The 18,761-nt window shown below is 42.2% G+C and overlaps 1 protein-coding gene across 1 annotated transcript in view; it reads left to right on the top strand.

Annotated features, from left to right (window-relative positions):
* Positions 1-877: 877 nt before the first annotated feature.
* The window catches only part of ZNF366 (zinc finger protein 366), a gene marked incomplete at its 3' end in the record, with an annotated part of 69,976 nt that continues 52,092 nt past the window's right edge, over positions 878-18,761 (top strand). The window contains exon 1 of the mRNA XM_080712832.1: positions 878-1,071. The remainder of the gene's footprint in view (positions 1,072-18,761) is intronic.

The raw sequence follows: 18,761 nt of genomic DNA, 5'->3' as shown, positions 1-18,761 counted from the left end.
TGCTAAGTGCAAGTACCCCTACACAGAATCTGCAGGGATATGCCTGATACCTGAACTCCCAGGTACCCCTCCTCAGTAAAGGACATTTCTCCATTTTTTTCTGATCTTTCTCCTTAGCCTCCCTACCCTTTAAAAAAAAATGGTAGCTGATTTGTCTAAGATTTATGCTCCTTCACTGTGTTCTGAAAACAAATTAGAAATTGCTTTCCAGTTTTCCCGAGTTGGCTGCATCCAAGAAGCCTTAGGACTGTGAAAAACAGGGTCATGTAAACAACAGCCCTGGGATGACTGTGGTAAGTGGCTTCTTTGCCTTTTTCGTCCATCAGCAAAGATGGAAGGTGGATCTGGTCCTTCGCATAAAGCTCAGTAAGCAGTGCACAAAATTCGCTACTTGATCCTGGAAATGCTCTAGGGGTCCAGAGTTAGCTGAGGAATTGCAGCAATGTTGGTGTCTCCAAGGGCCTGGGAAAGTGAAAAGTCCTGGGTGACAGGCCGGGACACCTCACTAAGCATAACGGACCAAACGCTCGCTCCCTGCTCAGAGTCAACATGACAGGATCTGTGTTCCCTTCTGGATGTGTGAGTTCTGCAAACCAGATACAAGAGGCTGCAAGCTCAGGAGAGCCAGCCTTTCTGGAACACCATTTGTTTGGACAGGACAGGCCACTAAGGCGTTTTCATCTCTTTAAAGCTCCTAGGGCAGAAAGCATATTTGAGGAATTCCTTTTTTCAAAGAATTTTTTTTTGCCCCTTCCAACATTTTGTTTAAGAGAAAATGAGATGTCTATCTTCTGTTTCCTTATTTTTTTTCAGGAAAGCAAAGGGTTGTTGACTTCCTCCCTCTCCCCTCCCTTCCTTCCTTCTTCCCGAAGGTACTCATCTGAGAAAAAGAGAACGAAGTATTGTTCCTGTTCTTAAGTCATTTGAAACACTGTCCCTGCCAGTTCTTTAAGTTCCCTGCAATCTGTACACAAGAGAAAGAGAGAGAGAGAGTGAGGGAGAGAGACAGAGAGCCAGGACCAGGTAAGGCGGTGGGGCTGCTGCAACCATCCTGACCTCAGGAGCTGGTAAGTGACCCCCACAACCCTTTCTACTTCTATTTCAAAGTTGCTAGGATGGAAGCTGCCTTGGGTATCTTCTACAGAAAATACCTCCCTGGGTGTAGTCCTTAATCAAAGGGTGTGATGGGTGGATGGCCCACAGTTTAAGCTCATGCATTTCTATTAAGAGAATCCTGGTGCTTTGCAGAGCTGGGGCTAACAGAACTGGAAACAGGATTGCACCGAGGCTAGGAGGACACTGGATGAAATCTGAGTTTTGGCACAGATACTGTGGTCAGGGCTAAGCAGGAGCCATGCGTGCCACTGGGCAGGTGCTCCTCCTCTGCACTCTGTCCTGGGACGTGAAGGCTGTCTGTTAAGAACAGTTGGTGTGCCCTGGGGTTTTTACTACATATTGTCTGGAGTGAGGTGCCCTTCTCCTATTCTTTTCTTTCCATTCAGCATCCTACTCCCCAGAGGGGACTGCTAATTTGAAACAATTCTGCATCCCTAAAGTAGGGAAATAAAAGGAGGCAGAGTCACTTTGAAATAGTGCTGCCGGGGGGGTGGCTTATGCGCTCAGGTGCCACATGTGAGTTGAGTATAAAGTTATTGTTTACTGTTGATGGAAGATGTCATCTGTCACAAAAAAGAAGGCAGAGATTTGGGGGGCATGTAGCTTTAGTTTTGGAAAATAACATGCAGCTAGGGTGGGAGGATTAAGATTGATGGCTTGTGTCAGTAGGAGTGAGGAACTAAGCCAGAGATGGAATTGGAAAACATCCACTCTGCGCCTGGTTTATCCCAGCCAGCTAGTCAGGCTTAGACTCACGACCTGTGTTTAAAGTCTAACTTGCTTCCATGCAATTCGCTAGAAAGGATAATGTTACCAAGATCTCATTGTGGGAAGCCGTGAGGGAGCCAAGATCATATTGTGAAAAATAGACCAGCAAGGTCATTCCAGAAGACCGTGTGTGTTTACTAGTATCAGTAATTAAATTCAGAGAGGAGCTGAGGGGTGAAAGGCCACAGCTAGGCATACTTTTTAAGATATTTATTTTTATGAGATGTACTGGACTTTATTTCCCTGGGATGTGAAGAGGCTAATAAAAATGTTGTTTTTATTAGTTTTAAATTAATTTGGCCAAATTAGGCTTTAACCACAATCAAATAATTACTCTTCATGTGAAACCGAGCCTTCATCTTAACGAGGATGAGAAAATATGACGGAATTGGACCATTAAATAGAGTCAGGCTTCTTTTTGTTCCTTCTCCTTTTTTTCAAAAGGCGTTCCTTAGAATCACCATAAAATGAGCAACCTAAAAGAGGTGTGATTAGTGTTTACTTGTTTGAGAATGAAAAATGATCCAAACAACATTTCCAAGAGGGTCTCCAGCTCCAGGGCCACCCGCCCGGGCCGCCCATTCTCATGGACCTTCAGGACTGATCTCCGGGAGCATTCTGTAGCATTTATCCGCAATCGTGACCCCCAGAAGAAAACCCAGGGCTGCGAGCTTGCTCCTTTCGGTTTCATTTCTCCTTGATAATATATTTAATGTTGTGCCCAATTAAGACAACAGCACAGAACACGCTCCAGTTTTAGTTACTGAAGAAAAGAGCATCAGATGCAACATAATATAAGACAAATGACCACAGTCACCTTGACTAGAGGTGTGTAGAACACAAGGTGGGAAGGCCAAGCCTGGCGGCGCCTTCCTTATGCTCGAGACTAAGGTGCTCAGGATGTACAATTTTCTTTAAGAGAAAAAAATATATTCAATCGATATTTGCATCTACTGTGTAGCACCACTGCCACCAGAAGATTTGTTGGGTACTGGGGAGGAATTTTTAGCTACCTGAAGATAAAAAAAAAAAGCCATAGAGGAGTTTAGTCTAAATTTCTACTACTTAATCTTCCTTTATGCAACTCCAAAGAGTGATTGGGCATTTGCAGAAACTTTCAGTGTGATTCTTCTTTGGGGTCATCAGAGGCTCTTCTGTGATATCATTAGGGGAATTATAATTTGGAATGATTGAGAATTTGACTCATTCAAGATATCATTAATTAATTTTTGTTAGAAGTATACCTATAACTAATTACCAATTTGTCATATGTAGTGTGTGTGGTGGTGGGGTGTGTGTGTGTGTGTGTGTGTGTGTGTATGTGTGTGTGTGTGTGTGTGTCGGGGAATGAACCTAGGGCCAGGTGCATGCTAAACACACTCTACTACCTGCCCCATTATTCAGTTTAAAACACGTGAGGATATGTGTCTAGAGCTCTGTGTGCTAGAATGTGAATCAAGGTAGAGCCAGCAGAGTATCAAAAGCACAGTCTTCATTGGTATGCAAATTTGGGTTTGAATTCCAGCTTCTTCACTGCCTGATTGCATGCCTTAAGCCAGGCCAGTCCTGGACCTAAGTCTCAGTGTCCCCAAAATGTAAAATTGTGTCCACCTGATAGAGGTAGCATAAGGACTGAAGAAGATCTTTGGTATAAAGCAGTCAGTACAGTGCTTGGGAAGCAGTAGGCATCGATTGCTATAGTTGTGATTTTTTTAAGAGTCATACATGACACCTGTAATCCCAGTGTTTGGGAGGATGAGACAGGAGGACTGCACGTTCGAAGCCAGCATATGGTAACTTAGCCATACCCTGCTTCAAACAAAAAGTAAAAAGAGCTGGGGGTCTAACTTAGAGGTAGAATGCCCCTGGATTCAACCCCCAGTAACACACACACACACACACACACACACACACACACACACACACTCCATATATTAACATTGAAGAGTACTGTATTTTTACAAATATAGAGAATAGAATGAGTCTTCCATGATTTGGGTCATTATTCTTGCTTACTGCTATACCAAAAATCTACCAGAACAAAGATTATTCCTTATGGCTTTAGGGTTGGGCTCACACTGAGTGGACATTGTTATAATGTAGGAAGGTAGAGGTGCCCAGGTTCTTCCTGGCTGGAGAGCCGGCCCATAGCCTCACCCAGTGCCAGCTGCATCCAGCGGCGCTCAAGGCTGGGGAAAGTTTGCTCTGGTTTTGAATGTAGGTGAATGTGTAGAGAGAACTAAGTTACACCCTAGACACTGTGTTCTCCCTTTCACCCACTTCCCCAAGCCCTCGAGCTCTGTGTCACCGTGACCTTTCCCCTGGCCACGGAGGGATGCAGAACATGGTGGCCGTGCCATTGACTCAGCCAGAGAGAAAAGCACCACAGTGACACATTCTCCCCAGCCCAGGGCTGAGCACAGTCAGGGTTCCCTCTCTTCCGACACTCTAGCAGCGACACACTCACCGACATGACCATCAAGAGGACACCATGTCACCGGAGACGCATGGGCATGACTGACCCAACTATTTTTTTCTCGTGCTAAACTTCAAAATCTATGTGCTCATTAATTCCTTGAGTAATAATACTTTTGCTTATGTCTTAAATTTTCCTCCACTTTCCAAAAGCAGAATACATCACACACAGCAAAAAAATGACCAAAAATCTACCACCAATAACCCAAACATTGGAGATTCTTATGCTAGTCTAAAAGGCTCTGATACAACAGGCACTTGTTTGGATACTTACTGTAGGAGAACAAATCAGCAGAGTTGTTCTGCACTAATGCACAAAAGGTGATTTCTAATGTGACTTAGGGGAAAATAAAAAAATAAAAAAAGCGGGAACACTTCTGCTCCCATGTTAGCTGCTCCCCACCAGTCCACTTGGCACGTTTCTTCACTTGCTTGGACCTCAGCTTTCTTACATGGCCCACACCCCCATTGCACAGATAAGAAAGCAAGGGGGTCTGTGTGTGAATGTGTGGCAGGATTCACCTGGGGGCTTGTTTACACCCCCTCCTGCCCACTGCCTGGATGATCTGTGAGCTTGTGCTGCTGACATCCTGCGATTCTCTGAAACAGATGGTGGTGTTTTGCTCTGTCTCCTTCAAGATAGCACTGATGTTAACTATGCATGCATCAATGTTCTATAAGTATGTATAGCTAGTTCTCCATATCCAAGGCCTCTGCATTTGGGGACTTAACTGATCACAGATTTAAAATATATGGAAAAATTTGCCTTTCTAGGTATTATGCTTAGTCTAGAGATGATTGAAAGTGTATGGGAGGGTATCTGTAGATAATATGCACATATTAAGCCATTTATCCAAGACTCTTGGGCATCCATAGGTTGTGGTGTCTGTAGGGATCCTGAAACCAATCTCTCTTGTATATCAAGGGATGACTGTATGAACTAGAAAATATTACTTAGATCTATAAATATTATAATTATATATGAATAGCACTTCTTAATTTATGTATTTCTATACTATTTGTATCTTATTGTGAGCTTATTAAGAAAAACAGATATTAAAACTTTTCTATTCTCTCTTTTAAAATATAGGTAGATTTTATCTCATAAGTGTTTTTGTTTTGTTTTGCTACTGGGAATTAAACTTAAGGGAAATCTACTTCTGACTTATACCCCTAGTCTTTTAAAAATTTCTTTTTTTTTTTTTAATTTGAAACAAGGTCCCAGCCAGGCCTAGTGTCACATACTGGTAATCCTAATACTTGGGAGATTGAGACAGGAGGATTGCAGGTTTGTGGACAGTCTCAGCAACTTAACAAGAGCCTGTTTCAAAAAGAAAAACAATAAAAATAAATAAATTAGGTCGGGAGGGGGTGCTCAAGGGTAGAATGTCCCTGGATTTAATCCCCAGTACCACACACAAAAAGAAAGGGAGGAAGGAAAGAAACAGGGTGTAAGTTGCTGAGGCTGGCCTCAAGCCTGCAGTCTTCTGTCTCAACCTCCCAAGTGCTGGTATTACCTACATGTATGAACCACTAGGCTCAGCTAAAGTTTTGTTTTTAAACCATTTTACAATGGGTGCTGTGCTGATCTTGTCTTAGAAGTGAGATCTTGGTTTCTAAATTAATGGTGATTTGGCAAAGCAAACATTAAAAATTGTTTGAAAAAATCTTCACTCACTTGGCATGTTAATTCTGCTTTAATTATAAAGAAAAATATGTAGCTTATCAAAAAAGTTGCTCTTATTTTTTGATTCACTTGATTCTTTTTTCTTAGAATCACTTCTTTTTTTTTTAGACAGAAACAGAAACCTCAGACATTTTGATATGTGTTCTCTGAACAGATAGCTTAATAATGACATTCTCTTTGACTATTTAAATATCAAACCCAGCCAGGCATGGTGGCCCATACTTGTAATTCCAGTACTTGGGAGGCTGAGACAGAAGGATGATAGTTTCTCGGCCAGCCTCAGCTACTTAGTGAGGCTCTCTACAACTTAATGAGACCTTCTCCTAGAGAATAAAAAATAGGGCTGGGGGTGTAGCTCAGAGGTATAATGCCCCTGGGTTCAATCCCCAGTACCACAATAAATAAATAGATAAATAAATCAATAAATAAGTAATTACCAAACCCATCGATATAAAACAATGGTATTTAGTTAAAAGAATAAGAACATACCTTCATCAGGTGGGTGACAATCTGTAATTTCACCAGAAATTAAGCACTACAAGGACAAGAACTGTTTTCTGTTCACTGTTGTTTGTGCAGAATTTAGAATAACACATTGTGTATAACAGAGACACAATCAATATTCAGTGAATAGATGAATTAATGGATAAGAGGGCTGACCAGTGAAATATATTATTTTATATGATACCAAATAAAGTGGTTAATCAGCAAAACAATGAGTCAGACATTTTTGAGGTCTGGACAGTTCCCCTCTGCCAGCTTGACTGATGTGGAATACCTCAGAGGACTGGAGTTGTCCAGATTCTTCCTACGTTTGGTTGGCTGTGTGCACGGGGCTGCTCCTCATATGTATATTAGAGCATCCTCTTGGCAAGTGCCCTGCCCTCTTGTTAATAGAAGGCAAACATCTATCACATTGATACACTGGAAGGTTGGGCCTTGTGGTTTATTTCCATTTGTTTTCTGGGCAAATGATGGGTTGACAGATTTTTTGAGAGAGAAAGAGGAAAAATATGGATCTTTTTTTTCCCCTTGACTAAAAAGCAGTGAGCCAGGATTTGGCCTTGAGCATGTGTAGAATTCTCTGGTTTGTTGTAGGCAAAGTTGTAAATTCAAGTTAAAGGGATGCCACTCGGGGTGAGCTTACAAACGCCATGGGATGAATTCAGGGACCGAAATGTGATATCCTTGTTGAGCACAATACTCTTTCCTTTATTAGTTAAAGGCAAGGAAGGCAGCCAAAATTTTGGGTTGCAGCACTTTACTTTTATTTGCCAAATCTAAAGTGGTAAACAAGCGGGCGTGGTAAACAAGCGGGCGTGGTGGCTACTTAGGGAAGCTGTTAACAACTCAGTGAGACCCGGTTTCAAAATAAAGAATAAAAAATAGGGCAGGGGGTGTAGCTCGGAGGTAGAATGCCCCTGGTTTCCATCCCCAGATCCTCCCCCCAAAAAAGGGGTAAACAGAAATGATTAATAACAAGTTGGGATTTTGGATAATGCTTATTACATTTAACAACATTGGGGTCCAAGTTTTCTGTTATTCATAGGAATTGGAAAAACTTCCTCTTTATATCAATGAGGCTGATCTCAATGTTGAGTGCCAGGGATACGCAAAAGCAATTCTGCCCCACTCTCCTACTTTCCTGATATATTAGGGCCCTACTTGGACCTCGTTCTATGTGGCTCCTGATATTAAGTGGAGGAGAATTAACAGCAGTACCCCTACCACCAAATACAACATTTAGGGGGGAGTCATTGCCAGGTCTGGGACCTCCAAAGGACTTCACATACATTATTTTATTCACTCTCTCATTCTGAGTAGATGCTTTATTCTCTCCCATCTTAGAGAAACGTCTTTTTAAAGAGATAACTTAGAGAAAGTAAGTGATTTGCTTTACTAAATCAACGTCACCTATTCTCAGGTCTTTTCAAGGAGGAAAGGTCGCCTGTCGCTAACAATTGTTTAAGTGGCATCATCTAGAAGCCTGTTAGAGAGGTAAAAAAAAAAGGTAAAAAAAAAAAGGGGTAAACAGAAATGATTAATAACAAGTTGGGATTTTGGATAATGCTTATTACATTTACCAACATTGGGGTCCAAGCTCGGGCTCTATCCCAGACCCACCAAACAGAATGAGCTTTTTATTTACTTATTTTGTGGTACTGGGGTTCCTGGAAGCCCTTCTACCTCCAGGCTACACTCCCAGACCTATTTTATATTTTTATTTGGAAACAGGGTCTCTTAAGCCAGCGTAGCTGGCTTCGAACCTGCGCGATCCACCTGTCTCCGCCTCCCAAGCGCGGAGATTACAAGCGTGCGCCACCACGCCCGGCCAGAATGAGCATTTTAACAAGACTGCCAATGACGGCTGCATGTTCAGGGTTTGAGCAGCGCTGCCTGCAGCAGTCTCCCTGGTACACAGAATGACTTCGGGATGTGGATCTCTGCTCCAAGGAGTTACAAAGCCATTTGTTAGCTGTGACTATTAGATAGTGGCATTGCTGGACAAGAGTCCATTCTATCCAGTTCAGAGCAGCATCCGGCAAGCTTTGTGGTCTCACCCAGACAGTTCACTCCACAGCACAGCATCCTAATATCCTCAGAGAGGAAAAGAGAGGTATTGCTTTTTCAAGCCTACTCTGAGCATCAATAGGTCATCAAGGTCACCTGGAGTGGATTCCTAGGCCCTTCCTTAGATGGAAGGAACTTGGGGTGGGGGGGGCTGGGGGGGGATAAGGGCTCTCCCTATTACCCAAGCTACTGGCTTAGAATGGGAAACACCCCAGGGAGGGCAGTGGTGAGAATTAAGAATTACCCTAACAAGGAGTTCAACTTTTCTGGCAGTTTAAAGAAATATTTTTAAGCAATAGTAAAAGTGTGTGTGTGTGTGTGTGTGTGTGTGTGTGTGTGTGTGTGTGTGTGTGTAAGAGAGAGAGCATTAAAAAGTGCTTCCAGGAAAAAGAAGAAAGGCCCTCTGCTAGCTTCTTCCCTTGAATAATCCAGAGTGGGGGAGGGGGACAAGAAATCCTGCTGTCTGCCTCAGTGAGGGGAGAGTGACCCCATCCTCCCGCATCCCGGCCGCGGAGGAGATGCCGGTGCGCGCACCTCACTTGTCCTAGTTAGAAAACTGCGTGGAAAGAATCCTTAGTTTCCTTTGCACGGGGACTCACCGTTCTCTCTTGGAACAGAAATCAAGAGGAGACTATTGTTGGAGGGGTGGGGAAAGGAAGCAGGGCCGGAAGGGAGCGAGGGAGAGGACCGGAATGGCGGCTGGGTGCCTCTGCCTGGCTGGAGATGGTGGCTTCTCCCCCTTCACAGCGGCCCTCTGGCCTCCTGCCACGGGAAATGCAGGGAGATGGGGGACTTCGCTGTTCCAGCGTTGTTTGTGGGATAGCTCCTCTGCAGTACCCCGCTCTGTTTCTTACTGACGGTTCTAGTACAGGCAGGTTCTTCCCTACAGCATACAGGAGTCCCCTTCCCCACACCCTTACTCCCAGAAGTCTTTCTCAGAACAACAAGCACAAAGAGGGCTCTTTCAGCATTGAACTAAAAAAATGTATAGATTGAGCACTTCAGAGGAGCATTGTAACTCATCTGTCAGGATGAGGTCAGTTCCAGAATCTGGACTCCTAGCTAGCTTCATAGAGAGCTGGCCACGGAGGGATTGCTCTAACTCATCTGTCAGGATGAGGTCAGTTCCAGAATCTGGACTCCTAGCTAGCTTCATAGAGAGGTGGCCACGGAGGGATTGCTCCGAGCGACGTCTTGACCATCAGTAAGTAGTGCAGGGCACAGTGGGCATCTCCCCCGGGGTGGTCCACAGCCCCGCTGCCCCCTCCCCACCTTGGTGTTGCAGCACAATAACTCATCTCTGGCGGGTTTCAGGTCTCCAAGGTCCCAGATCCCAACAGGGATGTTGGAGAAGGAGCAAAGAGCCTAGTTTGGGGAAAAGAAGATGTAGCCCAATACCAAATCATTTTGGAGATGGCTACTCCAGTATGGGTGACTTCATGGCCTCCATCTGCTCAGACACATCCTGCTACTTAACATGACTTACTTTGGCTCCATTGTGCCTCTCTGGAGTCTCCTCAGAGCGGACTTTCAGCATCACTTTTTTTTTCTTCTTCTTTTTTTCAGCACTGGGGATGGAACCCAGAGGCATTCTACCTCCAAGCTACCCACCCCCCAGCCCTATTTTTTATTCTTTATTTTGAAACAGGGTCTCACTAAGTTGCCAAGGGCCTCGCTAAGTAGTAGCTAAGGCTGTCTGTGAACCGCAATCCTCCTGTCTCAGCCTCTCAAATGCTGGAATTACAAGTGTGCACCACCATGCCGGCTTTTTCACTTTTTAAAATATATGCAGTTGGGAAGGATATTTAATTATGAACAAACCCCACCCCAATTTTGGACATAAAGTACCAAATGTATTTGCTTTGGACTCACTATAGATATTTTGGGAGGAGGAGCTGGTTTACTTAATCAAGAGATACGTGCTCTCTCTTATGTCCATAGCACATGAGCCTTCCATAGCCCATCCCAAGTCATTGATTCTCGGAAGACGGAGCCTCATGGACCAGCCCTAAGTTGTCCAGATGACTCAAGGCAGTGTCTGGTTCTCAGTCCCCTATACTTCCAAACAGGTTTACTAAGTATATTTTTACTTCTGATATTTATTTAGCCCATTTTGCATTATAATGTTAAAAATAGTTTGATATTTGTTAGCTAGTGGCAACAGGAAGAATGTGAGAAAAGATTTAAGTATGACTGCAGATGATTCATGAAGTGCTTTCCATTTACTGTGTGTCGTTTTGAGGATGTAAGGAATGCAAGAGAGAAGGCTGAACTCAGAGATGGAAGTACGCTCACTGCCACACTGGCTAAATGGCAGATCAGGAAACCCAACTGCATATGAGAATTCGTGTGTGATAAAAATTACACTGGAGCTGGGCATGGTGGCCCATGCTTGTAATCCCAGCACTTGGGAGGCTAAGACAGGAGCATCTAGCCTCAGCTACTTAGTGAGGCCCTCTGCAACTTAGTGAGACCTTGTTTCAAAATAAAGAATAAAAAATAGGGCTGGGGCTATAGCTTGGAGGTGAATGCCCCTGGGTTCCATCCCCAGTACCACACACACACACACACACACACACACACACATGCACGCACGCATGCACTCACGCGCACACACACACAGCATTGAATTTCAGTGGGAACTGTTGGATTATATAATTAATAATTTTAGGGCACCTAAGTGGATATTTGGGGAAAAATAAACATACACTCTTACTTTATTTCTTAAAATAAATTCTAGGTAGATCAGACTTAAGATGTTTAAAATTAAAACTTACTGTGACCCTAAAATTATGCTAAAAATTATCTTTTAAAAACTAAAGTATAAAATGCTAGAAAAAATAAGATTTTTTTTTCTTTTTTTAGTAGGGAGGGACTTTCCTGTTTTACCCAAAAGGCTTATAGCATTTATTATATATTTTATTACATTAAAACAAAAAGTTTCTGTAGGGCCAAACAAAATCATGACAAAAAAAAAAGAGAAACATTTACAAGATGTATTACAACAAGTTTAATATAAACAGAAACACAAGCAGATGACACAAACACATATTTTAAACAAAGTGAAATATAGTTGGCTTTTATTTTTTTAATTTTTATTGGTCCATTGTAGTCATACATCTTAATGGGATAAAAGATGGTGTTTTTTAAAATTTATAGTTGGCTTTTAAACATGTAAAAAAAAGATAAAAATACTCATCCCAATTCATGATAAGAAAATGCAAACTAAAACTCTGAGATACCAATTTTTGCCTACTTGACTGACAAAGATGAAAAATTTATGAGAGCACTTGTTTTGAGGGTTCTGGAGAATACTCTCAGACATTGCTGGTGTGATTGTGACATGGCAAAACTTCTACTGAGAGCAGTTTGTGAATGTCTATCAAAATGTAACATTGACTCTTTTTGGAGTTTATCTCATAAATACACTTATGAGATGCAAAAAGGCATATCCACAATGTAATATTCTTGCCATAGCATTATGTAGAATGAAAAAATTATAAATAGCACACTTTCCCATTAGTAATAGACTGATTAAGTTAGGTACAATTATGCAGCTCTTTAAAATGAGGGAATGGAATACAAATGAACTCCAGGTATTTGCTCAATTGATTTGACAATGAGGTAAGAATAGTCTTTTTAATAAATGGCACTAGAACAATTCAGCAAATGTATGCAAAAGAAAATAAACATAAGTCCTTATCTCATACCATCATAACATATATATATATATATATATATATATATATATATATATATATATGTAAACTTGGAATAGATCATAGACCTAAATATGAGTTAGAACTAACAAATTTCTAAAAGGTAGCATAGCTTCCTAACTTTGGGTGAGGCAAAGATTTCTTAGTTATAACACAAAATTACAGCACAAATGATAAAAATTGATAAAGTTTATGAAAATTAAACATGTTTGCTCTTCCAAAAGAAGATACTGTCATAAAAATGAGAAGACAAGCCACAAACTAGGAGAAATATTTTTTAAAACATTTATCTGGTAAAGGATTTTTTTAACAAAATATATAAGAATTGTTCAAATTTGGTAATAAAACACCATAATTTAAAGACGAGAGCCATTGTTTTGGATAGAAACTTAAAGAAAAAAATATTCCAAAGTTAGATTTTGATGATGGCTGCACAATTGTACACATTAAAAAAAAACTCTTCATAATGCATATTTTAAAATGCTCAAGTTGCCGGGAATAGTGGCGCACGCTTGTAATCCCCATGCTTGGGAGGTGGAGACAGGAGGATCACGCAGGTTCGAGGCCAGCTGCGCTGGCTTAGGAGACCCTGTTTCAAAATAAAAAATATATTAAAAAAATAGGTCTGGGAGTATAGCCCAGAGGTAGAAGGGCTTCCAGGAACCCCAGTACCACCAAAAAAAAAAAAAAATGCTTGAGTTGTATAGTACATAATTTATACTTTAATAACACTATTTAACATGAAGCAAGTGGAGTAAGGCAGCTTTATGTTCAAACAATTGAGCAGTCTCCATCCTGAATAGTTTAATAAAAAAGAAGGGCCAAAATGCTTCCATTGTATAGAATGCTATCATTATTGTAAAATTTTTAATGTATTTTTGATATGTATAGAAAATCTGTAGAAGGATACAACAGACTGCTGATAGGATTTGCCTTTAGATGAGGGAACAGGATGGATGGGAGACAGAAGTGTGTGTAAGAGAAAAGTGTCATTGTATACATATCCTTTTGGTACCTAGTGATAGAGTGATTGTCAAGTCCTGGGTCACCCTGCTAGCGCTGTGACAACTGTCTGAGGCTTTGTAACCTGTGAAGGGAAAGGACTAGACCAGTTGATCTTTAGGGACACTTGTGATTGTAAGTCTGTGCTCTGAGAATTCCTTCAAGGCTGCTCCTCTCATCCCTATCTATATTCCTCCTGTCCTTTTCCTGCCAATGGGTCACCAGCTGCCACATAGGAAGCCACGACTAAAGGCTCTGTTCTTTCTTGCTTGCTCACCTCTCAGCTGGGTGGCTCTCCTCTTGGCAGACTATAAAGTATAGATGTCACCCAAGGTGAGGTAGCAGCCAGAAAGGCAGGAGAAAGTATGAAACAGGGTGCAGGACCCGTTAGAACCCACATCCAGGGGTCTCTGCTTGCAGCAGCGTGAGCACGGGTCCTTCACCTCTGGTTTCTTCATCTGTATGATAGGTATCAGATAGCAGCACCCTCATTAGGTGTGGACAAAGGGTGATAATTGCTTAGCACAGCCCTGCCTCACAGTGTGAGCACTTTGAATCCTGGGACTGGGTGCCTCCCTGGAATGGAGGAGAGGAAGGTCCATTAGCTCTATGAAATGGGAGTCCTGGGAGATGGAAAAGCTTGGGTTTTCAATCCAACAACCTGAAAGGGATAAGTTCTACTACTCACAAGTGGACATCACTGAGGGAAATTCCTCCCAAGATCCATCCCTGGGAGTCAGGGACATCCTGGCGATGCGGCCAGGCAGGCTATAAAATTGAGAGACTATGATGCTGTGCAGAGGACTGAGGTAGACCAATTTACAAAATAAGTAAACCTTAAATTATATTTGAATCAAATTTTTATTAAATATTAACATTAAGACCATAGTATAACCACCTCTCCATAGTCGTTATTTAATATATATGGATCACTTCTTCAAATCCAACCCAATCCAAAGTTTTCTGTCCTCATGATGTATGCATCCTCCTGTTTCCTGACTTCGGTCTCAGTGCACAGAGCAGGGGATGTACAGAAACCCAGACGATTCTCTGTGGGTCCCATAACTTTCAAGTGTCTTGGCCACAGAAAGTAGCTCTTGCCTCACAGAAAGAGAGAGAGAGAGAGAGAGAGAGAGAGAGAGAGAGAGAGAGAGAGAGAGAGGAGTGAGAGAGAGGGAGAAAGAGAGAGGAGGGAAGGAAGGAAGGAAAAGAAAGAACTTTGATAGCTTTAAGCGAAGTGAATTCCCTGTGTGTGCACATACCGCTGAGCTCCTTTGGCACACTCCCTTTACCTTATACATTGTTAGGCCACATTCTAGAACTAGATTTTAGAAGGCATCATTTAGTTCACTGGTTTGCTCTGCTTGGTAATTTTTTTCATGTATGTCTGCTCTCCCTAACCATATTAGGGCTAGGTTTGTCTGAGACTGTTATAATCACTTTTATACTGTCTTGGACAAGGGCCCTCCAAGTTTCTGCTGGTCTCACACTAACACTCTCCTGAGAACCTCTGAGACCACAGTTCTTATTAACCACCTGCACTTTAGAAAAGAGAACACCAAGGCTGAGAGAGGACAAACAATTCAGAAGTCATACACCTTCGTGGATCTTTCGGGGAATGTGGGGCCATTGCAACGAGTCTGTACATCCATGTCAAATGTTTACTGTTTGCAAACTGACTAAATAATATTTAGAAAGATATGAAAGATATTTTCAAATCTAGCTATGTTGTGGTAATTAGTTACCTAGAAATTAATTTAAAGAGCCGGGCGTGGTGGTGCACGCTTGTAATCCCAGCATTCGGGAGACTGAGACCTGGAGGATCTCGGTTTAGTGCATGTGATGTCTTCCACATTCTCCTTGCACAGGGGCCACTCAGCAGCTCTAGACACAAATGGCCACTGTTTTTGACACATGGTTCAGGCTCAGCAGGCATTTGGGGGTTTCTTAATGGATAAGTGAAATATGAAGGATAGATAACAGTTCTAGTCATGCAGTTCACCTACATTTTCTTGGTCACAGACAGGCAGTTAGGACTATGGCTTTTAAGCAGATAGTACATTGGGGGTGTATTTGCTTGAGTGAGCTCAAGCTAGAGGGATGATGTTTCTGGATCTTTGGGTCTGGAAGACTTTCCCAGTCTACCACCTCTCTGTGTTAGATACATCAAAACAGGCGCGTAAGGGACCAGTAGAAAGAGTTTAGCCTTAGAGCTGATGAAGCCCAGGCCTTGTTCCTCATTGCCAATCATAACGGGAAACAAGCCCATGGGCCCGTGAATAGAAGGAGAGAAGCAATTCTCTCTTGCCACAAACCAAAATGCTGAGGACCACAATTATCAGAGGGTAAAGGAAGTTAGAATGACCTTTCATAGCAGGCTCAACATTTAGCTAGCTTAAAATTTCACTTCCAGATCACACTGTGGATATTTAGCTGTATTATATCAACAAACTTCTAGCCTAATAGAAACACTTGTATTTTTTATGCTTGCAAAGTGAATCTTTTTTAATGATTAAATTTATTTTTAAATTGATATGTTAAACTTAAAAATTTTACATATTAATGGGTGCCATGGAACTTGAGGCTTCTTATGTCAGAGAAAAGTGTCTGTTACTAAGACTTTAAGAGGTGAGATGCCCTGAGTCTCGGCACAGGTTGGCACAGTTTTTTTTTTTTTTTTTTTTAAGTCAAATAGATCCCTGTAGAAATAATCAGCAGTAGGCCGTCGTCATCATGGTAGCTGCTGCTCCTTGGCTTCCCCACATGGGGGAGGTTTTATGCTGGTGTTCCAGGCACTAAGTTAGATAAAACCCAGTTTGCAATTTAAATAACTTTCCAGAAAATTAAAGTTTCAACTAAATGGAGATGACTATGCTTCCCTGGCACCTCTATCCACTGGCCCTGTTTCTACCCACTGGGATCATGGGGAACAAATCCAGTCCTTCTAAAGTATGAGCTCTGAAATATTTCAACATAAGCGAGGACGTCCACAGGCCTCCAGCACACCCCCTAACTACATACGAGGTGACTTCCGCATCTCAACCCGGTTTGGATTTCCACCTCCTCTCCAGCAGTGCGCACGTCTCTGTGTGCCCTCTAATCCATCTTTGTCCACAATGTTTGACTGAGAAGACGCCCCTCCTCTTACCATCCCAATGGTTTTGGCCACAGACCAGTGCAGCTGGGTTCTTAGACCCACTTTCAGGGCCTTGGCTCTACTGGGGTTCTCCCCCCATCATGCCGAGGTGAAGGAGCCAGGAGCAGAGGAGCAAATAACTTGGGATGATTGATCTGCTGTATTGGTTTTCTAGATCTCCAGTCCTAATCTTTTTTCTGATCTTCCTCCTTCCTCTATACAACCCTGAGAATAGCTTACCAGTTTTGTTAGGAAGATCAAATATTAGTACAATTATAATTTATTAAATACATTTTTGTTTGACATCAGGTATTTTATATTTGTTACTCTATGAAATATCACAAAATCCCTACAAGGCAAGTTATTATTTTTTTAATCTCCATTTTTCTACATAAGGAAACTGAGGCTCTCCATAGGTGATAAAGAAATAAAATCCAAACCAGGAGCTGACTGATTTCTAAGTGTATGTTCCTTCTTCTACGACTCCCAACCTCTCTGGGCCATAACACTCTTGAGTATACTTAGAACTTCACCTGGCCACACTAGGTACTCAATAAATGTGAGTTTCCCTTTCTCTCATTATCCTTTCTCTTCCCCCTAATAATCACACACGACCTAAAAACGAGGAAGAGAGCTTTGAGTTGGTTTTCCAAAATCCCCAGGTGGTCAGATATATAGATTTTGAAATGGTGAAATTTAGCCATCTAGGCTCTTCCGCGTGGCCATGGGACATCTCTACAAAGCCTCTGTTCACAAATAGGTCAACTACTTATGATGAAGGAATGACTGAGGATTCTTTCTAAGCAGTTCCTACCCTTATAGTTTCTTCCTCTTTATTTAAATTATTTTAACTCCCAAACCGTCCAACTAAATTCAGTGTCTTTTGAGCTCCAGGGCATTTCAGACCTGATCCCACTTCCTTGAACTCTAACCCCACAGGTCAAGGCAAGATGTAGACAGCAGGGAGGTTGGTCTCAGGTTGGGCTTCTCTTTGGCTCCTCCTACTCTCAGTGGGCTCCTTCCTGCTTCCTCAGAGCTCTTTGTTATATCACCTGCAGCAACTATCATAATCAAGGCCAGTATTTCTCAACTGGGGGTTGTCCAGTGCCCCCTAGAGGCATGTGGAAATATGGAAGGGGCCTTTGGTTATCACAATGATTAGGGTAAGGGGTACTATTGATGTCCAGTGGTTCATGGTGAACAGGGATGTTACAGTTCTGAAACTCCTATCAGATTAGCATGACAAAAACTAACCCCCACAAAAGAACATCACGTCTACCCCATTGAGAAGGCGAGGGCTATTGTCCCTCCATGCCCGGCGCATTCCCTGTCTCTCCATAGATTAGCAGTACAAATCTTTTGAACAAATGATCAGTTTTGTCACCTGGCCGTGTTTCTTCATGCTAGAGGTTTTGCAAGGGAACTGGTCTGCCTGCTTCTAATTTCTGGAACTTCCTTCAAAGGTAGAAGGCCTTATTCAGCTCTGTCTGGTCCATATGCCATTCCTCTTTCTTCCTTTTCTCTCAAATTTTTAAACAACTCAGAGACCCCATCCCTAGTGAGTGCCTTCTAAATTGATGAATTACTATTTACCCTTGGAGTACATCTCAAAGACATATTACATCTGGAGTAATTTTAGGTGGAAGTTTTTCCCAAAAATAGATTTAAACACTCTAAAAAGCTATTAGATTGATGACCTAATTGGTTAAGTCATTAAGTGATTAGCTCTAAGTGACTTAACCAAAGCAGCAACAGTGGCCCTGTTGGCTTCCCCTTGCAAGTTGCCAAGGAGGAAAGAGCAAACACTTATGGCCTGATGACAGTCTCCATCATTCTTGCTGAAATGCCAGGGATACAGGCACTAAGTAGATCAAGGACTCCAGCTCCCTCCGGGGCAGAGGACCTGTTAGGGGGACTTGGAGCTGTGTCATTCTGGAGCCTGTTTCTGGACCCCAGCTTAAAGGCAGAAGCATAACGCTGCCCTGTGGACTGTTCTCAGTGGTTGGAAATTTTCAGTTTGTAGGTTTTACTTTCTGACTGATTCCCTTGAGAAGACCCCTTTTGTAAACTTCAGAGAGAAGGTTCTCTTCCTGTCATGGGAATTCCCAGCTCTACTTCCCTCAGGGGCTCCCCCATTTTCTTTTTCTTTTTTTCTTTCTTTTCTTTTCTTTTTTATTTATTTTTTGCAGGTCTGGGGATGAAACCCAGGGGCATTCAACCTCCGAGCTACACCCCCTGCCCTGTTTTTTATTCTTTATTTTGAAATAGGGTCTCACTGAGTTGCGGA

The sequence above is a fragment of the Muscardinus avellanarius genome (assembly GCF_963383645.1).
Source record: "Muscardinus avellanarius genome assembly, chromosome: 1".
NCBI classification, from domain to species: domain Eukaryota; kingdom Metazoa; phylum Chordata; class Mammalia; order Rodentia; family Gliridae; genus Muscardinus; species Muscardinus avellanarius.
This window is presented reverse-complemented; position numbering and strand designations above follow the sequence as displayed.